The following is a 21044-nucleotide window of genomic DNA, read 5'->3' on the forward strand; positions in this document are numbered from 1 at the left end:
ACAATATGATGATATATCTACCTTAATAACTGCAACATTAATCAACATCCAAAGTAACTGTCAAAGTTCATTTTTGTGATGATTTTGACCTTATTTGCAAAAGAAAGACCCAGTGGCGTAGTAAGTACTACTAAGGCTAATTAGGACAGTTTCTTCTATTTCAGAATTGAAACTTCTGTGTTGCTTTTATATTGTGAAATTGATCTATGAATGTCTGTTGCAGGGTGTCTGCCCCATACTGGCCCTTTAACAGTTAAAACCCAGCCATGGGAGAGGACTGGAGTGGTGGAGCCAGCAGCTAAGGCAGAGACAGCCATTAGGGTCCAGTTGGGGCTGTATAAATAAGGGCACCTGGAGGGGTGGAGACTCATTTTTGCTCCAGCTATAGAGTAGGAAGGACCTGGCTGCCAGGGAAGCTAGAGGCTTTCTGACTTAAAGCAGGGCTGGGGAAAGGCAGGCATGGCTGCGGAAGCTCTGGCCAGGCAAGCTCCCAGGCTGTAGGGTCTGAAGCAAGACTCAAGGCTACAAGGGCTGCAGGGAGGCCGCCAGGACAAGCAAAGAGAGCATGTCCACACCCCTTGCTGATGGTGAATGTCCATTTCAGACTGCAGTTTTCCCCTGGGGCAGGGGCTAGATGAAGACTGGCAGTGGGTCATTGTGGCAAGGTGGGCATAGGGGATTGGGGGTTCCCCGAGGGGGAGGGCCCCTGAGTGGGGGATGCACTGCAGCAGGGCAGTACCTATAGTCAAGGAGGGATATAGGCCCTAATGCAAGTTGGTGGAAAATAACATCTAATGATAGGTATGACACCAGCCAGAGAAGGTGTTCCAGGGTAGAAGAGCGGATTCCCAAGTGACCAGCTGGAGGTGCCATGGTGGTGAGTCCCACTGTGTTACAATGTCCTGGGTGGAAATAGCAATAAAAAAAGTAAAATAATCCAGATTGGCTAAGCAGCCAATCATGTTATGCTTTGAGAGATTTCTGATCAGCTGAAGCCTACAGTACACTGGGCACTACTGTCTCAATTTATCCTTGTGCTCTCCTGTCTGTCGCTTTGTCTTACACTGTAAGCCAGGGGTTGTAAACCTCCAATGTATCAGTTGTTCACAGTTCATCAGGGTTAGCTGCTGGCAGGCCACAAGACAGTTTGTTTACCTGAATGTCCACAAGGACAGTTGCTTGCAGCTCCCAATGACTGTGGTTTGTCGTTCCCAGCCAATGGGAATTGCAGGAAGTGGTGGCCCATGTTGTGCTGCTTTGTGCATTTCCAACTGGCTCAGAATAGTGAACTGCAACCACTGTGCCTAAGGACCCCTTGGCGACCCCCTGACAGCTAACCTTGATGAACCATATGTGGCCGCATGCTGTAGCTTCCCCATCCCTGATGTGTGTGTCTAAGTATATACTAACACCCACTTAGTATTAGAGAACAATATTACTGTGGTTGGGATTAAGTATTGATATTTTCAAACAACTGTCTCCTGAATTATGAGTTTAAAGCTTAGAAAAAGTATTCTGTGGTCAGAAAATCAGTATTGTTTCAGTATTGTTTAAAAAAAGTCTTTATTGTCTTGTTAAAATTTTGTTTTTTAAAAAAACAAGTTACTACTTTTTGAATTCATATCTATGATTTCTGAATACTTTTTGATGACATTCAAAGTCTAATACCAGAATGAAATTTGATTTAATATATACTGTATAGGTGATCATATATTTCAGTGGGAAATGGGAATTTAACTTGCTTATACCAGAACACAAGTTAGTCCACTAGCTCCATATTTTAATATCCTCCAGTTAAATAATAGCCCTGACTTCATTTTTATGGATAGAATCTACCATTTGATATTCATCTCTATAGCATTCAGTATCTGCTATAACTTATTTCTTAGGGACATTAAATAATAATTATATCTTCTACTTCAGCAATATAACATGGCTATTCTGTATATCAAATCATGTATAATGCCACCATGTAGAGAGCTTTGTCCCAACAAGATATGAATGCTGTGGTTATTTAATTGTTCATAAAAAAACCCACTTCAGCAGCCTTAACTTTACTGAGCACAGCTTTCCATTTGCAGAATTATTTAAAATAGTATTTAAATAATTACATATTCTTAATATTTTCTCTACCTACTTTAAATGCATTATGAAATGACACGATTCATATAAATGAATAATCTTAATTAACTATCCAAGAGGCATGCCTCACTTCACTTGCCTTCAATTGTTATCAATGTCACTATCAGCTGTCTGCATATGGATACTATTATTGCATCTATCACACAATTAAATGAAATCTATCCCACAACATCTGGCTCCTAGAAGAAAAATATGAATAATTTTGCCAGCTTTCCCCAGTTCTGCCTGCTAAATTCTAATTATGATGTAATGGAGGACATCAGCATGTGGTGGACTTGGTGATTAACCTAGGGCAGCTGAGAAATAGGTCTAGTGAGATGAGCAAGGCACTTGGATCAGCTCAATCAATTATATTTTTTTCAAGGCTCTTAAATACAGCAATGACCTTGTGATGGGTAACAGTAAGTTACACTTGAACCTGTTTAGGGGGGTCAGACGTATAGTACATTACAGGAGATAATGCTTATTTTTAAAATTCAGTTTTATAAAAAAATACATTATAAGTACAGCTGCTTTTCCTTATTTTATTAACTAAAACCGGTATCTGCTTTCAGTCAGTCTTTCTCTCCATCTTCCAGACTGTATAGATGCTTTCCCCTGTATGGGCTGCTGTACTAGATAAACATCTCTTTTTATATGCTAAAGAGACATGGAAAGAAGTCAAGTGAGTCTAATGCAGGGCTATGGGAAGAAGAATAGGAATTCTCAAAGGATATTCCCAGCTCTCAGTCATTCACTCAGGCTGTGTCCAGACTCAGGGGTTTTTTCGGGAAAAGTAGCCTTTTTCCGAAAAAACTTCCCCTGCGTCCAGACTCAAGCCGCGTTCTTTCGAAATTAAATCGAAAAACGCGGCTTTTCTTTCGATGGCGGTAAACCTCATTTCACGAGGAAGAACGCCTTCTTTCGAAAGTTCCTCTTTCGAAAGAAGGCGTTCTTCAATATAAATAGGGCTTCTTCGAAAGAGAGCATCCAGAGTCACTGGATGCTTTCTTTCGAAAAAGCAAGCCACTTTTTCGAAAGTTCAACGTGCAGTCTAGACGCTCTCTTTCGAAAGAGGCTCTTTCGAAAGAGGCTTGCAGTCTAGACATAGCCTCACTGTATAACTATCCTCAGATAAAGCAAAATGCAGGACAATGTAGCACTTTAAAGACTAACAAGATGGTTGTCCTGCATTTTGCTTCAGCTACCCCAGACTAACACGGCTACATTTCTATCACTATCATCAAATACTTACTGATTTCCTCTACCTTCCTGAATTTTCTATACCCTCTGCTCCATGTCTCCTACCACCTCCTTTTATTTCCCCTCCCTCCCCTATTTATTTTGGGTCTGCCCAACCTAAACTCAAAACTTTGGCCATGTGAAGAAGTGGGCTCATGATACCATCTACATATTTTTTTAGTCTATAAAGTGCTACCAGACCATTTGTTGTTTTTTTTCTATACAGACTAACTCAGCTACCCCTTGAAGCTGCTGTATTACTATGGGCATGTCACAAACTTCTGTACTTCTCTTCTCGTCCACAATATAGGGCAGTGTTTCTTAAACTGTGTTCTGCTGCAAGGCACTCGGAGGTGTACCGTGGAGAACAACACTGTTCAAAATGGCTGCCCTTAAAGGGCGGGTGACCTTTTTTTGTCCTCAATAACTTTCTCCCAACACCCTCTTCCCCCCCCTTTTTTTTTCTCTCAACAAAAAATCCTTGGTGTTCCTCATTAAAAAAAAATATTGTTTGGTGTTCCTCTGTTTTAAAAAGTTTAAAAAACACTGCTATAGTGGAAGGTTGGCTTTAGGTATGCAATTCCAGCTATATAAAAATGGTAGCTGGAGTCATCAGACCTTAAACCAAGCTTTGGCGCTGTCCTCAACAGGAGGCTGATGGGAGAAATACTCCCACTGACTTCCCTCACCCCGCACAAGGAGCTGCAGTACAAGCATAAATGGGGACACCTCTCCATTCAATGTAGTGGATCTTTAGTAGACCCGCTAAATCGAACTTCAGAAGATTGAGCATCACAGCATTGATCTTCGCACAAGTGGAGACATGGCCTCTGTTTATGAATTTGTAAAACAGATGCAATTGCAGTGTCCTACCTTCCAGAGGTTATGAGACTGGATTACATTTATCTTGGGAAAGCAGTTAGAGATTCTGGAATGAAATTTTCAATGCACATTCAGTTATTTCTATGCAGTCATAATGCTAGATTTAGTTACATGTTCTGTCTGTTTACATCATCCCAGCAACTCAAAACAACCACCAGTTCTGCTGCCTGTCTTGTTAAGGGTGTTTTAGGGCTGCTTTGTGGCACCAACAAAGTAAAACATAGTCAGAACATAGTTGAGTCTGGTCTTAATGTAGTCACTGGGCTTACATGATCAAAGAACAGTGGTATCAGTGAACACACAAAAGAACTTATCCACTGTAAAGGAAGGTGGAATCTCTTCATACTTGTGAAGTAACATATAGGGATTCAATTTTCCCACTCATGGATATGAAATGAAGCTTTATAATATCTAGCCCCAGGTAGTGGGGAAAAAGCAGCACTATCCCAAATCTTGCTAATTTGCAAGTGCCACCCATTGCAGCAAAATGTATTGCACATTTAAATATGGTATTTGTAAATAAAGAAGGAATAATGTCTTTTGGTTATTTTAAAATGTGTGGTTATTTCAATATAAAATATAAGAAAATATTCTAATTAAACTGGCTTTTTAAAAATACAGTCTGTTTTTTGAATAATGATATTAGGCCAGATTTTCTGCTACAGTAACAGAGAATGATATCCAGAACTAGTTCCATGCCTTGCAAATTTTGGATCAGTCAAGACACTGTGCTAAGCTGTGCCAATGGCAACAGTCTCCATGGGACAAAACCCCAAACTGAGGATAGCCAAGTGTACTGAAGTCAAGCCACTTCCTTTCTTTCATCCCATCCCTTGGTAGGCAAAGAATTTATCAAAATATCAAACTGTGTTAGTTTAGGAATCTGGTCTCATGAAACTGTATCCAGAATCATAACATAAAAATTTCTTTAATCACATTTTCAGAAGAGGGTGCTGATTTGGGTGCCTCTTTTTCCTTATTAGAAGAGCAGATAATCACGGTCTGATATTTCAGCTTAAAGAAAAAAAAAGAAACACTGCATGAAGTTTTCTTTAAAGAGTTTCTGAGAAAAGAACAACTAATTTCCTTTTTCACAGTTCCTGCTAGCTGTGCAACTAAAAACAGACGTGTAAATTAATATGAAATTTTAGTTGGGAAAGTCACAGCTTGAGTTTGTAGAGAATCTCTTACACTTTTGTCTTATCAGCAATATGGGTTTTTGTTTTGTGATCACAAGTTTTCTCAGTCTCTTTCTTAGCAAAAAAAAGGCATGCTGTTTTCTTCCTATACAGAGTAAGTGTTATGTCCCCCTAGATTACAATATTAAACATATTGACACACACTTGTTTTGGCTCCCTTGATGGTGCTTTAGACTGTAATGGGTTTATTGGGTTTCCTCCAAGCTTTCTTAGAGTAATGCCTTTGAGCTTTTTGCACATGCAGTATGATTAACATCTACATTTGTTAAAGACCAAGTAAAAGGTCAAAAGCTGATTTTTTAAACTAAAATAATCAAGCATTGTTTATAATTTAATGAAATAGCAGCATCGGTGTCAACATTTGTTTTTAATGAACTTTGTTGTTTCTTCTCCTGAAGAAATCCTATTTTAAAAAATTGTGATCTTTTCAGGAATTATATTGCTCTCAAACACTCATAATTTTGAATGAAGTCCCTCACACAAACTATAATAGCACATTTCCCTAAATTAACATATTGTCCCTACAATACACTGATTAACACAGCAGAATAAAATATTTGGGCAGAATGCATCAAAACTATGAGCTCAGATGAAAATACTGTGATCAGGATACATAGGTGAATAAAAGACACAGTGATGGAATTAAGCAGGAGGCTGTGGTTGTATTAAAGTTACAGTGGTGAAGGGTGCTATCTGCCCATCCCTCTCACATACCAAGCATTTAATTGAATTCAGTACGGGGATACAAGCTCTCAGCATATAATCAGCTCCTTGAAGTAGACCCTCTTCAGCTGCCACTAGGACACAGATCACTTCTCAATTCTCATGCCCTCAACACTATGAGGACGACACAAAGAATTCCAGTCTCCTAGTTACCTTACAGGGGAGAAAAGTCCAAAAGCATGTCCTGGACCGCATTCTGGAAGCTGGATCGTTTAGACTCTATACTCACAGAATTCTGGCCATAAACTATGGCAAGGTAAACATTCTTGAATTGCACGGGTGGGAAAACTGCAGTGAACTACCTGCACACAGTTCCTTGGGGTTAGTCACTGGCAGACCATAGGATTATGTGTTTATCTGAGTATCCACAGGCACAGAGCCCCAAAGATACCACTAACCATAGTTTGTAGTTCCAAATGATTTCAATTGACTTTGAACCTTTGAATAAAGTGAACCTTTCTATTGACTGTAATGGGAGATGGATCAGATCTTTAATTAGTAGATGTGTTTATTAGATGTGAATTGTTTATTCATTTGTTCTGCACCACAAGCATTTAGAAGCAAACAATATATAACATATGCTAAGGGCATAGCCTGATGTGGCTCCTGTATTGTGGGGTTCTGTACCACTTACTACCATGAAGGGAAGTTCTTTGGGAGGGGAGCATCAGGGAGTGCTGAGTACAGAATACAAGACTGTCCAGGCAACTTTTGGCTGTTGGAAGATAAGTTGGGCTGCATAGCTGGGAGCAGGACTGGCTCAAGGTTTTTTGCCGCCCCAAGCAAAAAAATTTTTGGCCACCCCCCTTTTTTTGTTGGCTTTTACACATGTTTGCACTTTCCAATGTTTTGTTTTTTGTTTTGTTTAAAATTTAAAAAAAATGAAAACAGAAAATTTGTAGTTAGTGAAATAAAACAATTTCCTACTAGTTTACTCATTTAATTATAATAAAATCACAGTTACCAAAACCAAATTGATAGACTGGAGAGGGAGGTCCAAAAGCCATGCTTACAAAAAATGGGCTAATAAGGAGAAGTCCTGTGGCACTTTATAGACTAACTGATTTATTGGAGCACAAACTTTCATGGGCAAAAGACCCACATTTGCCCACGAAAGCTTATGTTCCAATACATCTCTTAGCCTATGAGGTGCCACAGAATTTCTGGTTGTTTATGCAGATTCAGATTAACAGGGCTACCCTTCTGATTGTAAGCTAATAAGGATTGTGAAACCTATTGTGTCAAACTTATTGGTAAACTCCTTGGGGGAGACTGTATGGATTTTCTATACCTGGTACATAAAGTGCCCAATAAAGAACATATCCATAATTTATCAAACACAACAATAACAGCAATCCATAATTGTCCATTAGAGGGTGATCAGTAAATCTACCACCCACGTAGAGATGTTTGTGGGCGCAGCTCAGGATATATTCAGTGGTTATAAAGCCCTGTAGACTAGTTGGTTTATCTTCTCGTTTAAAAGAGTGTGTATTGGTTTTAGGTGGAAGGTTCTCTAGACTTCATAGGTGTGTTTCTTTCTAACCAGCTCTTAATCATGCGCAGGAAGAGTGATTTTTTTTTAACGGAGGGAATCGGCTTGCCTAGAAACCTTTTCCAGGTTGTGTAAGTCTGGAGAATATCTGGGCTTTTATTTCTGAACTCCGAGTAGTGAGAGAAAAAGGAACTCTGGGGTCCTACGACCCAGGTGTGTCCTGGGAACTATAAATCTGTGTGCACCAGAGCAGAAAGCTCCTCTCTCTCTCTCCTTTGTTCTCAGAAGGCTGGGGATTCACTTTCACCCAAAGCAGCTATGCGTCCGATATAGAAGGAAGGGCTGGGAGGAAGGTAATGTTACTGGTGAGGCTGAGCGCCCTGTATTTACACAGGACTCTGACTTCTCTTTCGTTCCCTTGCATCCCACCCCAACTTCCCCGCCTTTGGCTAGGCTGCTGGAGAACCACCGGGGAAGTAGGGGATCAGGATTGCGTGCGTGCCTGGCCATTATTCACTGTCACCCTGCTCCCTAGCTGCTTCGCAGTGGCAGGAATGGCTGTCATTACCGCTCCGCTCGCTGGGGCTTCCCTCCAAATTATCGCATTCACACTGCCTATGAGGCAGCGAGAGGCGAACGGGTCCTTTTATAGCACGTTCTTGCACCTCCCCCTACCCTGGCTCCCCTGCCCTCGCAGTGTCACCACTGAAAAATGACAAGCCTGCCTCCAGAAGGGAGATCCCTGCAACTTTGAGCGGACGGGTGGAGCGGAGGAGCCACTGTTCCCAGCTCCAGCCAGCAAGCTTGAGACTGCATGTGGGTGTGGGTGTGTGAGGGGAAAAGAAGTGTGCGCACGCGTGCGGGAGAGAGCGAGCCAGAACCAGCCACCCCTGGGGCTTTGGTATCGCCAGGGATTAGCTGGCTGCCTTGCCCTCCCTCCAGCCAGAGAGGACAGTTTGTGGAGGGTGCAACTAGGGATCCCCAGCAGGGAGCAGAGGCGGTTGCCGCTGCATGGGGACCCATTCAAATCTAGCACATCCCCCTTCCCAAAAATAGCACCAGCCCTCTCTTATCCCTCCCCCACCCATTTTTCTCTGCTGCTGCTTTCCTGGCTGCAAGGAACTGCAGCGGAGGGTGGCACAGCAGAGTGTCTGCGATCGCAGCTCTCCCGCCAGAGCAGGAGGAGGCAGTCTCCACATGCTGATTGCTCAAGCACTTGGTGGGCAGGAGACCAGGGCAGGAGGCGGCTGTAGCAGTGGTGGCAGCAATGAGAGCTGGCTGCTGAGGGGCAGACGGGGGAATGTGCCTGCCACCTGCCCGAAAGTAAATCGAAAGAATGCGGCAGGTTTTTTTGACCGCAGAAAACCTCGTTTTACAAGAAATAACGCCTTTTTTTAAAGTACTCTTTCGAAAAAAGGTCCTCTGTAATGCAAACTGTTTTTTTGAAAGAGAGCATCCACACTGTCTGGATGCTCTCTTTCAAAAAAGCGGCTTGCTTTTTCAAAAGTACTGGTTGTAGTCTAGATGCTCTTTTCAAAAGAGGCTCGCAGTCTAGATGTAGCCTTAGGGTGCATCTACACAGCACTCTTACCTCAAAATAAGCTACACAATTTGTACTACGCAAATTGTGTAGCTTATTTCGAGGTAATTTTGAAATAGATTATTTCAAAATTTCAAAATAAAGTGCTATTCCAACAAGTCCCTTAATACTCCTGGAACGAGGGTTACAGGGATGCCGGAATGGTGCGCTCATTATTTTGAAATATATTTTGAAATAATGGACGCATTTAAAAATGTGGAATTGCTATTTTGAGATATTACTTTGTTGGTAATGTTCACAATTCCGTCTGTATTGTAAGGAATTTTAGAACTAGTCTCCGAAGATTGTTTGGATAGTTCAGATAAGGAAGTTAAAGCTGCATGACAAATATATTTAACTAGTAGATTTACCTTGTGTTGCCTGGGTTCTTACCTCAATTGATTTTTTTAATCTAGAGTGAAAATATACAAACTTTATTTAAATTATTGTATTTTTCAAAAATAGAGTGTTATTTTTGTTAATTTAATTTTTCTCTCGGGTTTCTTTTAAAAAGAATTGTTAAAATTTGTCCATTTAATTTGTTTTCAATAAATATTTTCAAATAGGAATTCCATTGTGTATTTTTTTCTTCATCCCTGTAAACTTTCAGCATTCACTGTTATAACAAAAAAGGGCTACAGTCAATTTGATTTCCAATAAGATTGTCTTCTAGTTGTCAAATCTTAAGCATTGATGTAGCTGTGCCATAAGAGAGAAATACTTGAAATGTCTCCATTTTTAACTCTTTTGTGTAAGGTTATTGAGAAACAATCCTATTCCAGTTCCATCGTATTTTTTTCTGGTTCATCTTGTTTCAGTTTCTTTCAATGTTCATTCAGTTATATCAGTTTTAAGGATGGTACTTGATTTGGTAATTGTGTCTCTTTTCTGTTTGGTTTTATGAGAAGCACTCCATTCCAGGAATATCACATTTTCCTAGTAAAACCAAATACTTACGTTGCTTTAAGGTATGATAAGAGGAAGCTGTATCCTGAATTTGGTGGTCTAGGCTCTTACCATTTAGGAGGAGTTGTTGATCAAACAGACAAACCGAAAATCTCTCTCAAATATGTAATATAGGTTTGACCTTGGTCTAGCACACTCAGGGTATGTCTACACTACAAAGTTAGTTCGAACTAACGGACGTTAGTTCGAACTAACTTTAATAGGTGCTACACTAGCGCTCCGCTAGTTCGAATTTGAATCGAACTAGCGGAGCGCTTAGTTCGAACTAGGTAAACCTCATTTTACGAGGACTAACGCCTAGTTCGAACTAGCTAGTTCGAACTAAGGGCTGTGTAGCCCTTTAGTTCGAACTAGTGGGAGGCTAGCCCTCCCCAGGTTTCCCTGGTGGCCACTCTGGCCAACACCAGGGAAACTCTATGCCCCCCTGCCGGCCCCGGACCCCTTAAAGGGGCACGGGCTGGCTACGGTGCCCGTGCCAGGTGCAAGCCTGCCAGCACCCAGCTAGCAGACCCTGCACCTGGCACGGCACAGAGCCACCCACCCGATGCCCCCCAGCCCACCCCCTCTTGCCGGGACCAGGCTGGCGGCTCCCGGGAGCTTGCCCTGGACCGCAAGAGGCGGGCACCTTCCTGGGCTAGTGCGGACATCGTGGACCTCGTCCACGATCTCCGCACTAGGCACAGGAAAGTGGCCGTCTAGGGCAGGAGAGCTGCCAGCCTGGCCACCCAGGACCAGGTGTGCATGAAAATCAAGGGGGTCCACTGAGACCCCCGACCCTGAGCCCTGAGCTTACAATGGCCGTACTGGGTCAGACCAAAGGTCCATCTAGCCCAGTAGCCTGTCTGCCAACAGCGGCCAACCCTAGGGACCCTGGAGGGGATGGACGGAAGACAATGACCAAGCCATTTGTCTCGTGCCATCCCTCTCCAGCCTTCCACAAACTTTGGGCAGGGACACCACTCCTACCCTCTGGCTAATAGGACTCCATGGACCCAACCTCCATGACTTGATCTCACTTCCCTTTAAACTCTGTTCTAGTTGTAGCCTTCACAGCCTCCTGCAGCAAGGAGTTCCACAGGTTAACTATTTGCTTTGTCAAGAAGAACAACTTTCTCTTACTAGTTTCAAGCCTGATACCCATTCCTTTCCTTTGGTGTCCTCTAGTCCTTCTTTATGGGAACTCAGGAAGAACTTTTCTGAATGCACCCTCTCCACCCAACCCCTGCTTTTAGAGACCTCTATCCTGTCCCCCCTCCGTCTCCTCTTTTCTAAGCTGAACAGTCCCAGTCTCTGTAGCCTTTCTTCATCTGGGACCTGTTCCCAACCCCTGATCATGTTAGTTGCCCTCCCCTCTCCCAGCCTTTCTCTTCCCCTCTCCCACCTCCTTTTCCCAGTCTCCCCCAGTTTTTTTTCAATAAAGACAGAGTCAATGTTGGAAGAAACGTTATCTTTATTTTGTACATCAATAAGAAGGGGGGCTAAGGAAGGGTAAGTGGAAGGAGGTGAGGGAGGAATGGGGTACGAGCCCCCGATGGGGAGGACTGGGCTGGCTCTGCGGGCTTCTGGGGGTGGAAGCTCTCCTGCAGCCCCCCAATTACTCCCTCTCCCCAGATGGCAGCCTGCGGCAAGTGCAGCCGGGCTGATGGCCGAGTGGTGTGATGTGCCCAGTGTGGGCACTCAGGGCACTCCAAGCCAGAACTTCTTTGCAAGCGGGGCACCCCTTAGAACTGTGTGTCCGGGGTGGGGGTCGGGACCCTTTAAGCGCAGCCCTCGGCTAGCCTGAGACAGCATCTCCATGCTCTAAGTCCTCCTTTTATGCCCTGCCGGCACTGCTTCCGGCCATCCTTAAGCCCTGTTCAGAGTCCACTCAATGTGGACTTGCTAGTTCGAATTAGCAATACGCTAGTTCGAACTAGTTTTTAGTTCTAGATGCGTTAGTTCGAACTAGCTTAGTTCGATTTAACTAATTCGAACTAAGTTAGTTCGAACTAGCGCTGTAGTGTAGACGTACCCCCTGAGCTTGACTGGTTCCAGATGAGTAATTTTCTTGGATCAAGGGAGTCATTTCTGGACCCCCTGCTGCCAGCCATACTCTCTGCTCTGCCCTCCTCACCAGGCTTCCTGCCCCCCCCCCCAATCCCAGCTAACTGGAGTGCTAGCTCCCATCCCCACCCCCACAGTCCAGCTGGGCTGTAAGCAGGCTCCCAGTCCCCCACCCTGCAGTGAAGCTGAACCATGCACCAGGCTTCCCAACTCTCACTTCCTCTCCTGGCATCATGCCGGGCTCCTGGCCCCTACTCTCTGCACCATACTGGGACTCTGATCCTGGAACATCTGTGGTCCTTCTGGACCAAGAATGTTGCCAGACCAGAGAATTTCAGTTTTTAGAGGTTCAACCTATAGATTATATGGCTGTGAATTTGATCACATGTATGTGTCACCACCATGTATGTGGTATAATTCAACTATCCTGTGTTCTATGTTGCCTATAGGAATAAAGTTTCCAAATAAAAGCAGCATAGAGTCCAGTGGCAATTTAAAGACAGCTTTATTAGGGTGCTAGAGCACAAGCTTTTGTGAGCTACAACTCAGTTCCCCAGATGCTGAAGAGAAAAAGTAAGAGAGAAGGAACACAAAAGCCCAATTTTTGTAGGCCTTCCTATTTTTCATCTAGGTTATTAAAATGAAGGGCAGATATTCCCTGTTTATCAGATTTAGGTGTAGCTTTTTATATCAATCCTAGAAGCATTACCAATACATCAAGGGTCTCAGATCCTGGCAAGCTCACTGGATGTTACATCCTTTGGGAGCATTATTTCTGAAAACTAACTTCCTTTGTGAAAGTTTATAATAGAGTTCAAACATTGAGGTTAAATGGTTAAGTATTATATTATTCTTTATTCATATATTTATGTTCATAATGGCTGGGGGTCCAAAAGAGCAAATAAAGTAGTCTTGGAATATTTTCTGCCCTCAGGAGAGTAAAGCCTACTTTTATACATGACACAGTGAGTGAAAAATAACAGCATAATTGAGAATCTCTGAGCAGGCCTAAACTATGAGATGTAAGTAATGTCAATCTAGTAGTTAATATTAAATCAGAGAAGTTTCCCCGAGGCCCTTTATCATAATCGGTGCCTTTTTGAGCTAAGTGCTATGCAAACAGGGGTAGCCATGATCCTTTACCCCAAGGAAAATATACTTTAAGACTTATAGCAATTTGTAGCACACAAGAGTTATAGGAAACATTTTCAACTAGGGTTCCATTCTTATTCATATGTGACAAAATGTCATGTCCAAGACATGCACATACCTACACACACACACACACACACACACACACACACACAATCCTAAACTTCCTTGTCTGCAAGTATTAGAATTTGCACTTTCAAAACTAATTTCAAAACCAAGTGGGTATTATAAATATCAGTATTAGAATTTTTTGAGCATGCACACAGGCTTTTAACACAAAAACAATTTAATTTCCTACAAGAAGAGGCCAGAGAGTTTACCACTTGCAGAAATAGGAAGCCAAAAGATAATGCACCAAGAACCACTTGTATTTCTAAGACATGGATGGTAAAAAACCATCAAGTCGTTAGGCTCTGGCTATAATGATCTTCATAATGAATACAGTAGTCCCAAATTGCCAAGATTTAATAAGTCACTCACCATGGTATCTAATTTACCTCACTGTAGGGCAATAGTGAGTATGTCAAATAATCCATGAAGTAATATGGAAATTGTTGACTATTTATTGGTGGCCACTGTAACAACTATTACAATATTCCCTTGAAACTAATAATCAGTATTGGTGTCACAAGATTGTTTTGTACATGAAAGTTTCCTTTGGGATGTCTGCCTTGAGGTCTAATATCAGAGACCACTTTTGTGACTATGCCGGGCCCATTAAGAATAGCAGAATCAAGCCGTAGAATTGGAGTGCTGCTGGCTGGTTGTTGCCAAGAAATAAAAAGAACATCTCAGTTCCTCCACTTCCTTTCCAGGCTTTACACTCTACTGAAATAAAGGGTTAATGATGGAGTTATGCTGTCAGGGAAGTGTAGTGGTAATTCACACTGGAAATGAGGAGTGTTATCTCTACTGCAGACAATTTTAGTATCTGCTTTACAAATCCCCCTTCTTTTGGTTTCCTCCTTTACTCATTCCTAACTCATCCTGTCACTTACTTTTGATTTTCCCCCTTATGTTCTGTTGCTGTCTTCTTGTTCATCACTGCTCTTGGCGCCCTGCGTTATCTTTCCCTTAACATTGTTCCTGGCTCCTACATTGCCTCATCCAGGACTACTTTGGTGACTTTTAGTAACTGCTTTCTCCAAGATCTGATGTTCAATTCTGCAGTCCAGGAGAAACACAATTTAATACAAATCAAGACGCAACACTTGTTGGAGCCTCTGGTACATATTAGGGAATGCTGATAACAAGAAACATAGCAGTGCAAGGCTAACCGGGAAGCTCTTGCACATAATACAACCATCCACTGGGATTGTGGTGGACATTTCCCTTGTGTTGTTCTATTGTGTGTTTTGGTACATAAGAGTGGTTTGTGGTCAGTTTCTACCTCAGGCAAGCACTTTTGGGGTGCATCTACACTGCACTATTATTTTGGAATAATTAGTTTTATTCTGAAATAACGTAAGAGACTCTACACAGCAATTCTGTTATTTCACAATAATATCGAAATAATGGGCAGCTTATTTCAACTTCTGTAAACCTCATTCGAGAGGGAATAACTCCTTTTCCAAAATAGCTATTCTAAAATAAGGCATGTGTAGGTGCTCCACTGCTGCTATTTTGAAATAGCCCCTCACCAGGGACATTCTAAGTTATTCCTCCCCACTGTCTCTTGGGGCTCTAAATTGAGATAGCTCATCTACATTAGGGAAGCCTGCCTCACATTAATTTTGAGGCTTCCCTGCAGTGTAGATGGGCTACTTCGAGACAAGCAACTTCGGAATAACTATTTTGAAATAAGCGTGCAGTGTAGACGTACCCTTGTAGAACTTCCAGGAGAACTGGGTGAGTCCCTTTATTTGAAAATGATTCTTTTTTTTTTCTTCAGACAAAAATTACATAGACAACTATGACAAAAAAAAATTCCCAATCAAATAAGAAGTCGTTTGATGTTTATATTATCTTATTTTTTTCCAAGGATCCTCATCAGCAACAAGCCCCACTGCGGAATGTGTTATACAAAAACATAGAAGTTACTATGCCTGATTGAAGTGGTAATATTCTAAAGTCCCAAGCCTATAAACATTTATGCATATCTTAACTTTATTACCTTGAGTAGACCCACTAAAAATAATCAATGGAATTATTCTTAGTAGTTTAGCATGTGCATAAAGATTTTCAGTATCAGGCTTAACTGAAGATAATATGCTGCCAGAGAATGTGAACAAACAATGGGAAGGATAAAAGGAGCTGAAAGTACACGGACTGCTTATGAGCACAACTTAATGGTACAAAACTATTTAAAAGCTTTCATTTAAGGTTCAAAAATAGCTGTAATTTGTTGGCTGTTTTTTTTTCCGGGGTCATAATAAAAGTGAACCTTAAGTGTGGTTTGTGGTCTTGCAGATTAGTAAATACATTCCAAGCAGATAATATAACGCAGAGGAATGAAAGCAGTTGTGCCACTGATGTACAGACATGTGGTTGAGACTGCCAGAACAGTTACAATAGGTGACAAACAGATAAACAGCAAGAGGTAGAGCTGTGAACAGCCTTGAACATGAGAACAAGAAACTACAACTTGATGAGGTAGAAGTCATTAAATCAGTGGAAAAGCCTAAAGAGGGAGTAGGGATAACAAGGACAGAGTGACAGGCATGAAAGATATTCTTAGGAGCTGTGTTTTTTAGGTACAGAATGGGGAGTGGCATAATTGTCAGGGCGATTGGAAAAGAGCACATAACAGTAATCAGAAGGTGAGATGTAAAGGGCCAGGAAGCAAATTTTAACACTGTAGATAGGAAAAATAACAGAATCTGGCCAGGGTATAGAATCATAGAATCATAGAATCATAGAATAATAGGACTGGAAGGGACCTCGAGAGGTCATCGAGTCCAGCCCCCCGCCCTCAAGGCAGGACCAAGCTCCATCTACACCATCCCTGACAGATGTTTATCTAACCTGTTCTTAAATATCTCCAGAGAGGGAGATTCCACCACCTCCCTTGGCAATTTATTCCAATATTTGACCACCCTGACAGTTAGGAATTTTTTCCTAATGTCCAATCTAAACCTCCCCTGCTGCACTTTAAGCCCATTACTCCTTGTCCTGTCCTCAGAAACCAAGAGGAACAAATTTTCTCCTTCCTCCTTGTGACACCCTTTTAGATATTTGAAAGCCGCTATCATGTCCCCCCTTAATCTTCTTTTTTTCCCAAACTAAACAAGCCCAGTTCATGAAGCCTGGCTTCATAGGTCATGTTCTCTAAACCTTTAATCATTCTTGTCGCTCTTCTCTGCACCCTTTCCAATTTCTCCACATCTTTCTTGAAATGTGGCGCCCAGAACTGGACACAGTACTCCAGCTGAGGCCTAACTAGTGCAGAGTAGAGCGGCAGAATGACTTCACGAGTTTTGCTTACAACACACCTGTTGATACAACCTAGAATCATATTTGCTTTTTTTGCAACAGCATCACACTGTTGACTCATATTCAACTTGTGGTCCACTATGACCCCTAGATCCCTTTCTGCCATGCTCCTTCCTAGACAGTCGCTTCCCATCTTGTATGTATGGAACTGATTGTTCCTTCCTAAGTGGAGCACTTTGCATTTCTCTTTATTAAACCTCATCCTGTTTACCTCTGACCATTTCTCTAACTTGCTAAGGTCATTTTGAATTATGTCCCTATCCTCCAAAGAAGTCGCAACCCCACCCAGTTTGGTATCATCTGCAAACTTAATAAGCGTACTCTCTATCCCAATATCTACATCATTGATGAAGATATTGAACAGTACGGGTCCCAAAACAGACCCTTGAGGAACTCCACTTGTTATCCCTTTCCAGCAGGATTTAGAACCGTTAACAACAACTCTCTGACTACGGTTATCCAGCCAATTATGCACCCACCTTATCGTGGCCCTATCTAAGTTATATTTGCCTAGTTTATCAATAAGAATATCATGTGAGACCGTATCAAATGCCTTACTAAAGTCTAGGTATATGACATCCACCGCTTCTCCCTTATCCACAAGGCTCGTTATCTTATCAAAGAAAGCTATCAGATTAGTTTGGCATGACTTGTTCTTCACAAACCCATGCTGGCTATTCCCTATCACTTTATTACCTTCCAAGTGTTTGCATATGATTTCCTTAATTACCTGCTCCATTAGCTTCCCTGGGACAGACGTTAAACTGACTGGTCTATAGTTTCCTGGGTTGTTCTTATTCCCCTTTTTATAGATGGGCACAATATTTGCCCTTTTCCAGTCTTCTGGAATCTCCCCTGTCTGCCATGATTTTTCAAAGATCATAGCTAAAGGCTCAGATACCTCCTCTATCAGCTCCTTGAGTATCCTGGGATGCATTTCATCAGGACCTGGTGACTTGCTGACATCTAACTTTCCTAGGTGATTTTTAACTTGTTCTTTGTGTATCCTATCTTCTAAACTTACCCTCTCTCTGCTTGTATTCACTGCGTTAGGCACACCTCCAGACTTCTCGGTGAAGACCGAAACGAAGAAGTCATTGAGCATCCCCGCCATTTCCAAGTTTCCTGTTACTGCTTCTCCCTCCTCACTAAGCAGTGGGCCTACCCTGTCCTTGGTCTTCCTCTTGCTTTTAATATATTTATAAAAGGTCTTCTTGTTTCCCTTTATGCCTGTAGCTAGTTTGATCTCATTTTGTGCCTTTGCCTTTCTAATCTTGCCCCTGCATTCCCGTGTTGCTTGCCTATATTCATCCTTTGTTAGTTGTCCTAGTTTCCATTTTTTATACGACTCCTTTTTTATTTTGAGATCGTGCAAGATCTCCTTGTTAAGCCAAGCTGGTCTTTTGCCATATTTTCTATCTTTCCTACACAGCGGAATTGTTTGCTTTTGGGCCCTTAACAACGTCCCTTTGAAATACTTCCAACTCTCCTCAGTTGTTTTTCCCTTCAGTCTTGCTTCCCATGGGACCTTACCTACAAGTTCTCTGAGCTTATCAAAATCTGCCTTCCTGAAATCCATTACCTCAATTGTGCTGGTCTCCCTTCTACCTTTCCTTAAGATCATGAACTCTATTATTTCATGATCACTGTCCCCTATACTGTCTTCCACTTTCAAGTTCTCAACTAGTTCCTCCCTATTTGTTAAAACCAAATCCAGAACAGCTTCTCCTCTGGTAGCTTTTTCAACCTTCTGAAACAGAAAGTTGTCTCCAATGCAGTCCAGAAACTTATTGGATAACCTGTGCCTCGCTGTGTTAGTTTCCCAACATATGTCTGGATAGTTGAAGTCCCCCATCACCACCAAATCTTGGGCTTTGGATAGTTTTGTTAATTGTTTAAAAAAGGCCTCATCCACCTCTTCCACCTGGCTAGGTGGCCTGTAGTAGACTCCTAGCATGATATCACCCTCGTTTTTTACCCCTTTTAGCTTAACCCAGAGACTCTCTACACAGCTATCTCCTACATTCATCTCCACTTCAGTCCAAGTGTGTACATTTTTAATATACAAGGCAACCCCTCCTCCCTTTTTTCCCTGTCTGTCCTTCCTGAGCAAGCCGTACCCTTCCATACCAACATTCCAATCATGCGTCCCATCCCACCAGGTTTCTGTAATACCAATGATATCATATTTGTATTTATTGGTTATCAATTCCAGTTCTTCCTGCTTATTACCCATACTTCTCGCATTTGTATATAGGCATCTAAGATACTGATTTGATCTTGCCTCCCTGTTGTGCCCTGACCCTCTTTTCTCCTTGCCATTATAGGCCGTAGTCCCCCCCATTTCCAACCCATCTCCCAGTCCCGCACATGCAGCACTTACCTGTGGGCTTTGCTCACCTGCCCCCGACAAACCTAGTTTAAAGCCCTCCTCACAAGGTTAGCCAGTCTGTGTCCAAACAAGGCCTTCCCGCTCCTGGAAAGGTGAACTCCATCTCCGCCAAGCAGTCCTTCCTGGAAGAGCACCCCGTGATCAAGGAAGCCGAATCCCTCCTGGCGACACCATCGTCGCAGCCAGGCATTCACCTCCAGGATGCACCTCTCTCTGCCCGGGCCCCTACCTTTGACAGGAAGGATAGAAGAGAATACCACCTGCGCTCCAAACTCCTTCACCCGTACTCCCAAAGCCCTGTAGTCACACTTGATCCGCTCAGTGTCACACCTGGAAGTATCATTTGTGCCCACGTGGATGAGTAGCATGGGGTAGTAGTCAGAGGGCCGGATAATCCACGACAATGCCTCCGTAACATCTCGGATACGGGCCCCTGGCAGACAGCATACCTCTCGAGATGAGCTGTCAGGGCGACAGATGGGTGCCTCCGTTCCCCTCAGAAGAGAGTCTCCAACCACCACTACCCTACGTTTCCTCCTCGCAGTGGTGGCAGGAGACTGCTCAACCTTGGTGGCGCAAGGCCTGTTCTCCTCCACTGTGGGGGGTGACTCCTTGTCTCCTGCTGAAAGTAAAGTGTAATGGTTATGTAACAACACAGTGGGAGGGTTAGGAGCAGGGGTGGAACACTGCCTGCTGCCGGAAGTAACCAGCTGCCAGTGCTCACCCTGCACCACCGCCTCCTCCATAAGTGGCTGGTCAGTCCCACATCCTAGGACAGTGACCTCCGTGGACTCCACAGGAATACTGTCCAGGAATTCCTCATGGCTTCGAATGCTCCTCATCCTGGCCACCTCCTCCTGCAGCTCTCCCACCTGCTGCCTGAGAGATTCCACCAGCAGGCACCTTTCACAACGGTTGTCTCCCACAGCCTGGAGATCACTCAGTGGGAATTGCAAGCCACAAATACTGCAAGACCACACCAGGACCTGGGTAGAGGCATCCATGCTCAGGTTCTCTGTCTGGATACAGGCACAGGTGGAGGAGACAGGAGAAGTACTGGCACAAGCGCTTCGGGTCTTCATCACCATCAGTCACTCCCTCTGCTCAACTCCCTCTTCAACTCCCCTGCCTGCAGTCCCCTGTCCGCTTCGCTCCCCTGGTCGCACTGCTCTGGCTTTTTAAAGCCTGCTTGCCTAGGTCAGGCCTGCCCCCTTCTGAGTCACACAGGGGAAGGCTGAGCCTGAGGCTAATCAGAGGCAATCAAGGGAACAATGGCAGGCTCTCAGTCCCAACTGCCACAGAAGCTGAAACTGAAACTGCTAGCACTCACCTGGAATCAGACCCAATTCACACTTCAAACTGTAAAATTCAAACAGTCAGGCACACACACACACTCACACCACAGCTTGTACTCTCACCGGGTAGCCTCTTCGGCGGTGGGGTCGCTTTGCTCTCCCTCTTCAACTCCCCTGTCTGCAGTCCCCTGTCCGCTTCGCTCCCCTGGTCGCACTGCTCAGGGTAGTTGGTTTTGGTGTTATTTAACTCTTTTACTTCTGTCAGCATGATTTAGCTGTAGTGGCATCTTACTTTGTTGTCTAAAATCATGTGAACATTTGACCAGTGAGTCACTCCTAAACCTTGCAACCATGGTTCCCAAGGTTCCCAAAGTTTCATTATGTTCAGTTTGTGTTTGTAATACTCCTTTTTAGAATGCTTATAATTTGAATTAGACTGGAGCAGCTCATGTGTATGTTTTTGTTTATAGTAAGGTATTTTGTACTCTGGAAAATTTATTTGATTAAATAATCTGACACAAGC

At 43.1% G+C, this 21044-nt stretch overlaps 1 pseudogene across 1 annotated transcript in view; it reads right to left on the reverse strand.

Moving 5' to 3' along the window:
- The window catches only part of LOC149525745 (uncharacterized), a 194491-nt pseudogene extending 173776 nt beyond the window's left edge, over nt 1-20715 (reverse strand). The window contains exons 1-2 of the transcript XR_016349138.1: nt 20645-20715; nt 17565-19848 (exon numbers count right to left, since the gene is read on the reverse strand). The product of XR_016349138.1 is annotated as an uncharacterized LOC149525745 (transcript). The remainder of the gene's footprint in view (nt 1-17564; nt 19849-20644) is intronic.
- Between the last annotated feature and the right edge of the window lie 329 nt (nt 20716-21044).

This window comes from Pelodiscus sinensis, chromosome 1 (genome assembly GCF_052426305.1).
Source record: "Pelodiscus sinensis isolate ZL-2025 chromosome 1, ASM5242630v1, whole genome shotgun sequence".
In the NCBI taxonomy this organism is placed as follows: Eukaryota; Metazoa; Chordata; order Testudines; family Trionychidae; genus Pelodiscus; species Pelodiscus sinensis.